Here is a 6,847-nt window from a genome sequence, read left to right on the forward strand (position 1 = left end):
AACTGTTCTAGTTTATTTTGGGTTTTTTTAAGACAGACTTTTAGCTGTCGTGTTCTCACCATAGGGAGAGGTAGTGGCGAAGACCTGATCGGGTCGGGGAACTTGACTTTGAAGAGTTCCCCCGACGCTGTTTTTCAAGACCCGTCACACCAGGATGACGACAAAGGAATGCGATGGCTGATGAAGGCCGGAGAGAGAGCCAAAGTCGGAAAGGTGTGCGATTTTCTCTTCAGCGGAAAATTGCGTGTCGACCTGTTTGGTCGCTGGTTGCGCCACCCCCAGCAGCAACAACTGAAGTGACATATTTTCTATATACATATTTTGCCTGCATGCAAGCCTGCGGTAATGCAGCCCTATGGGGCAAATGCAGCCCTATGGGGCACAAACCAGTGCAATCTGTAGGCCGGTCCCAAGCCCGGATAAATGCAGAGGGTTGCGTCAGGAAGGGCATCCGGCGTAAAAACTGTGCCCAACAAATATGAGCGTTCATCTAAAGAATCCCATACCGGATCGGTCGTGGCCCGGGTTAACAATGCCCGCCCCCGGCACTGCTAACCTGCAGGGCGTCGGTGGAAATTCAGCTACTGTGGGTCGAAGACAAAGAAGAGGAGGAAACCGGATCCAGCGTCAGAAGAAAAAGAGGAATGCACAGAGCCTACAACTGAGTGTAGGGACTTTGAATGTTGGGACTATGACAGGAAAAGCACAGGAGTTGGTTGACATGATGATTAGGAGAAAGGTTGATATTCTGTGCATCCAAGAGAGCAGGTGGAAAGGTAGTAAGGCTAGAAGTTTGGGAGCAGGGTTTAAATTATTCTACCACGGAGTAGATGGGAAGAGAAATGGAGTAGGGGTTATTTTAAAGGAAGAGCTGGCTAAGAATGTCTTGGAGGTGAAAAGAGTATCAGATCGAGTGATGAGACTAAAATTTGAAATTGAGACTGTTATGTATAATGTGGTTAGCTATGCCCCACAGGTAGGATGTGACCTAGAGTTGAAAGAGAAATTCTGGAAGGAACTAGATGAAGTAGTTCTGAGCATCCCAGACAGCGAGAGAGTTGTGATTGGTGCAGATTGTAATGGACATATTGGTAAAGGAAACAGGGGCGATGAAGAAGTGATGGGTAAGTACGGCATCCATGAAAGGAACTTTGAAGGGCAGATGGTGGTGGACTTTGCAAAAAGGATGGAGATGGCTGTAGTGAACACTTATTTCCAGAAGAGGGAGGAACATATAGTGACCTACAAAAGCGGAGGTAGAACCACGCAGGTAGATTATATTTTGTGCAGACGATGTAATCTGAAGGAGGTTACTGACTGTAAAGTAGTGGTAGGGGAGAGTGGAGCTCGACAGCATAGGATGGTAGTATGTAGGATGATTCTGGTGGTGGGTAGGAAGATTAAGAAGACAAAGGTAGAGCAGAGAACCATGTGGTGGAAGCTGAGAAAGGAAGAATGTCGTGCGGCCTTCCGGAAAGAGGTGAGACAGGCTCTCGATGGACAACCGAAGCTCCCGGAAGACTGGACGACGACAGCCAAGGTGATCAGAGAGACAGGCAGGAGAGTACTTGGTGTGTCATCTGGTAGGAAAGGGGAGAAGGAGACTTGGTGGTGGAACCCCAAAATACAGGGAGTCATACAAGGAAAGAGATTAGCGAAGAAGAAGTGGGACATGGAGAGAACTAAGGAGAGGCGGAAGGAATACATTGAGATGCGACGTAGGGCAAAGCTAGAGGTGGCGAAGGCTAAACAAGAGGCATGTGACGTCATGTACGCCAGGTTGGATACGAAAGAGGGAGAAAAGGATCTCTACAGGTTGGCCAGACAGAGGGATAGAGATGGGAAGGATGTGCAGCAGGTAAGGGTGATTAAGGATAGAGATGGAAATGTGTTGACTGGTGCCGGTAGTGTACTAAATAGATGGAAAGAATACTTTGAGAAGTTGATGAATGAAGAAAATGAGAGAGAAGGAAGAGTTGAAGAGGCAAGAGTGAAGGACCAGGAAGTGGAAATGATTACTAAGGGGGAAGTCAGAAAGGCACTACAAAGGATGAAAAATGGAAAGGCAGTTGGTCCTGATGACATACCGGTAGAGGTATGGAAGCAATTTGGAGAGATGGCTGTGGAGTTTTTGACCAACTTATTCAACAGAATACTAGCGGGCGAAAAGATGCCTGAAGAATGGAGGAAAAGTGTTCTAGTTCCCATTTTTAAGAACAAAGGGGATGTTCAGAGCTGTGGGAACTATAGAGGAATAAAGTTGATGAGCCACACAATGAAGTTATGGGAAAGAGTAGTGGAGGCTAGACTCAGAACAGAAGTAAGTATCTGCGAGCAACAGTATGGTTTCATGCCTAGAAAGAGTACCACAGATGCATTATTTGCCTTGAGGATGCTCGTGGAAAAGTACAGAGAAGGTCAGAAGGAGCTACATTGTGTCTTTGTGGATCTAGAGAAAGCCTATGACAGAGTACCAAGAGAGGAACTGTGGTACTGCATGCGTAAGTCTGGTGTGGCAGAGAAGTATGTTAAAATAGTACAGGACATGTATGATGGCAGCAGAACAATGGTGAGGTGTGCCTTAGGTGTGACAGAGGAATTTAAGGTGGAGGTGGGACTGCATCAGGGATCAGCTCTGAGCCCCTTCCTGTTTGCAGTGGTAATGGATAGGCTGACAGATGAGGTTAGACTGGAATCCCCTTGGACCATGATGTTCGCAGATGATATTGTCATATGCAGTGAAAGCAGGGAGCATGCAGAGGAACAATTGGAAAGATGGAGACATGCACTGGAAAGGAGAGGAATGAAGATTAGCCGAAGTAAAACAGAATATATGTGCGTGAATGAGAAAAGTAGAGGGGGAAGAGTGAGGCTACAGGGAGAAGAGATAGCGAGGGTGGACGACTTCAAATACTTGGGGTCAACAATACAGAGCAATGGAGAGTGTGGTCAGGAAGTGAAGAAACGGGTCCAAGCAGGTTGGAACAGCTGGCGAAAGGTGTCTGGTGTGTTATGTGACAGAAGAGTCTCTGCTAGGATGAAGGGCAAAGTTTACAAAACAGTGGTGAGGCCGGCCATGATGTACGGATTAGAGACGGTGGCACTGAAGAAACAACAGGAAGCTGAACTGGAGGTGGCAGAAATGAAGATGTTGAGGTTCTCGCTCGGAGTGAGCAGGTTGGATAGGATTAGAAATGAGCTCATTAGAGGGACGGCCAAAGCTGGATGTTTTGGAGACAAGATTCGACAGAGCAGACTTCGATGTATGGACATGTTCAGAGGCGAGAGAGTGAGTATATTGGTAGAAGGATGCTGAGGATGGAGCTCCCAGGCAAAAGAGCGAGAGGAAGACCAAAGAGAAGGTTTATGGATGTGGTGAGGGAAGACATGAGGGCAGTTGGGGTTCGAGAGGAAGATGCAGGAGATAGGCTAAGATGGCAAAAGATGACACGCTGTGGCGACCCCTAACGGGACAAGCCGAAAGGAAAAGAAGAAGATGCAAGCCTGCGGTCCCCCCCCCCCCATGCCATGCTGTCCTTCCACTTCCTTGTACATTTTCCCGTCAACTACATTCCCAAACGATGCATTTGAAAGTGAGAAACAAAAAAACGATTCTGATTGGCAGGCGACCGGTTCAGGATGGAGCCCGCCTCCCGCTCGAAGATTGCTGGGATAGGCTCCAGCGCTCTCGTGACCTTTCTGAGTACAAGCGGCTCGGAAAATGGATGGATGGACGTAAACTGGCTCATAAATCCATTTTGCAACGTTTTTCGAAATAGAGAACGTTTGAGCTCAGATTCTTGATTGAACCTGGCTCTTTTTTCAAATCTATCTATCTATCTATCTATCTATCTATCTATCTATCTATCTATCTATCTATCTATCTATCTATCTATCTATCTATCTATCTATCTATCTATCTATCTATCTATCTATCTATCTATCTATCTATCTTCTTTGCCGCTTATCCTCACAAAGGTCGCAGGAGTGCTGGAGTCAATCCCAGCAGTCAACGGGGAGGAGGCAGGGGACATTTGCCAGCCAATCACATTTCTATCTATCTATCTATCTATCATCTATCTATCTATATCTATCTATCTATCTATCTATCTATCTATCTATCTATCTATCTATCTCTATCTATCTATCTATCTATCTATCTATCTATCTATCTATCTATCTATCTATCTATCTATCTATCTATCTATCTATCTATCTATCTATCTATCTATCTTCTTTGCCGCTTATCCTCACAAAGGTCGCAGGAGTGCTGGAGTCAATCCCAGCAGTCAACGGGGAGGAGGCAGGGGACATTTGCCAGCCAATCACATTTCTATCTATCTATCTATCTATCTATCTATCTATCTATCTATCTATCTATCTATCTATCTATCTATCTATCTATCTATCTATCTATCTATCTATCTATCTATCTATCTATCTATCTATCTATCTATCTATCTATCTATCTGTTTGCTTGTGTTACTATTTTTTTTTTTATTTTACATTTCCACTTCACCTTGCAGTGCCATAACAAAGAAAAAAAAATTGAAGCAAGGACACTTTGGGATCTTTGACGAAAAGCTGTTTGCTATCCAGAGAGTCCATAACAGACATGGTGGTTAGAAAAAAAGTACAAAATTCTGCCCACAACAACCCCCCACCCCACACACAGAGAAAAATTGAGGGAAAACGGGTCAGACCTGGTGGGAGGTGAGATTCTCTTCCTGGTCTGCCCTGCAAGGGTCTTTCCGACCTTACCTTTTGCTTTCACATTTGAGCACACACATCTGCACGTTCGATTCCTTCGTCAAAATGGGCGTTGTGACTTTTTTCAGCCTCCGACAATTATGACATGCCCTAAACCACAAAAACTCAATCAAAGTAATGTCAACTGGGGACGAGAACCTGTTTGACTGCAATGGGAAGAATAAAGGGACGGCATTGTCATGGATCATGGCGAACCGGGGAGCTATGACGACGACGCCTTCGATTCGGAGGAGATATTTGAAATCCATTTTCTTATTTGAGAGAACGGTTGGGTCGTGACAGGAAATGTCATAATGCCCGCGGATGAAAAGGCTTATAAGTAGGTCCGCTCACCTTTTGTACTTTGGGGTATTTTTTCTTCCTTGGGGTAGAAAACTTTCTGACTGCAAACTCACGAAGTAAACGTCGACGCCATTGCCGTCGTTGTATGGATCAAGGAAAGAATTGCGCTGTCTTATGAGGTACCAAAGTAAGTGCTTTTTTTTTCTTTTAATATTTATTCCTGGAACAATAAACCCTGACGAGCAAGTAAAATGTTGGCGTGGACATCATTAGTCTTCAAAGTCTGTGATCTTGCCCTGCCGTGGTGTTAAGATTAGGATTGGGCTTTTAATCGCTAAAATTCCGTCTTTTTTTGGAGATGCCGATGAAGTTCTGACCCTGGACAGGCTATTTGGTCTCTCGAATCAAGAAGACATCAACGTTTGGTGTTGTTTGAACCGGAATTCGGCAATTTTGATGGTAAAATCGCGGACATGATTAAAAGTCGGGGTAAAACTACTGAGCAGATTTGAAGAAAGACGCAAGATGGTATCTTTGGTGAGCATGGCTGAGAAAAGTAGAGGTAAAACCAAATTTTGTTGGTCCCATTGAACAGCTCACCCTTGAAAAGTAGTGGTAAAACTTTGGACCAGCACATCCGCCTCGCAGTCCTGTGGACCCAGGTTCCGGCTGCACCTCTGTGTAGTTTGTATGTTCTCTCCTGGTGGAGACACTTGCCAGATTTGAAGAAGATGTAAGTGATATCCCTTGAGAGCAGACCCCGATAAAGGTAGGGGTAAGACCACAGCTGTTGGTGGTATTGGCAAGCTCACCCCTAAAAAGTAGCGGTAAAACTTTAGGCAAGAACAGTGGCCTCACAGTCCTCTGGATCCAGGTTCCAGCTGCGCCTGTGTGTAGTTTGTATGTTCTCTCCTGGTGGAGACACTTGCCAGATTTGAAGAAGATGTAAGTGATATCCCTTGAGAGCAGACCCCGATAAAGGTAGGGGTAAGACCACAGCTGTTGGTGGTATTGGCAAGCTCACCCCTAAAAAGTAGCGGTAAAACTTTAGGCAAGAACAGTGGCCTCACAGTCCTCTGGATCCAGGTTCCAGCTGCGCCTGTGTGTAGTTTGTATGTTCTCTCCTGGTGGAGACACTTGCCAGATTTGAAGAAGATGTAAGTGATATCCCTTGAGAGCAGACCCCGATAAAGGTAGGGGTAAGACCACAGCTGTTGGTGGTATTGGCAAGCTCACCCCTAAAAAGTAGCGGTAAAACTTTAGGCAAGAACAGTGGCCTCACAGTCCTCTGGATCCAGGTTCCAGCTGCGCCTGTGTAGTTTGTATGTTCTCTCCTGGTGGAGACACTTGCCAGATTTGAAGAAGATATAAGTGATATCCCTTGAGAGCAGAACCCGATAAAGGTAGGGGTAAAACCACAGCTGTTGGTGGTATTGGCAAGCTCAACCCTAAAAAGTAGGTGTAAAACTTTTTAGTCGAGTACAGGCATGGGCAAACCTCTGGGCTCAGGATGGATGGATGGATGGATGACCACGATGAACTCGAGAAGACATTGTAAATGCATGGAAAACAGATGGATTGAAAGCCTCTGTGCCACCTTCTGCCCAAAAGTTACTTAAATCGGAAGTCTAAACCCCTTATTCCCGTGAATGATTTTGTTTTTTCACTAGAGAGGGCTCAGTCCTATACTGTACTGCATTCCCATCGTAAACCGAAAACCTCCTGAAATCAATGGACATACGTTTGGAAATAGACTTTCCCATGACTTGTTCTGGTCTTCTTTCAGGTCAGAGTC

This window comes from Syngnathoides biaculeatus, chromosome 15 (genome assembly GCF_019802595.1).
Source record: "Syngnathoides biaculeatus isolate LvHL_M chromosome 15, ASM1980259v1, whole genome shotgun sequence".
Classification (NCBI taxonomy): Eukaryota; Metazoa; Chordata; class Actinopteri; order Syngnathiformes; family Syngnathidae; genus Syngnathoides; species Syngnathoides biaculeatus.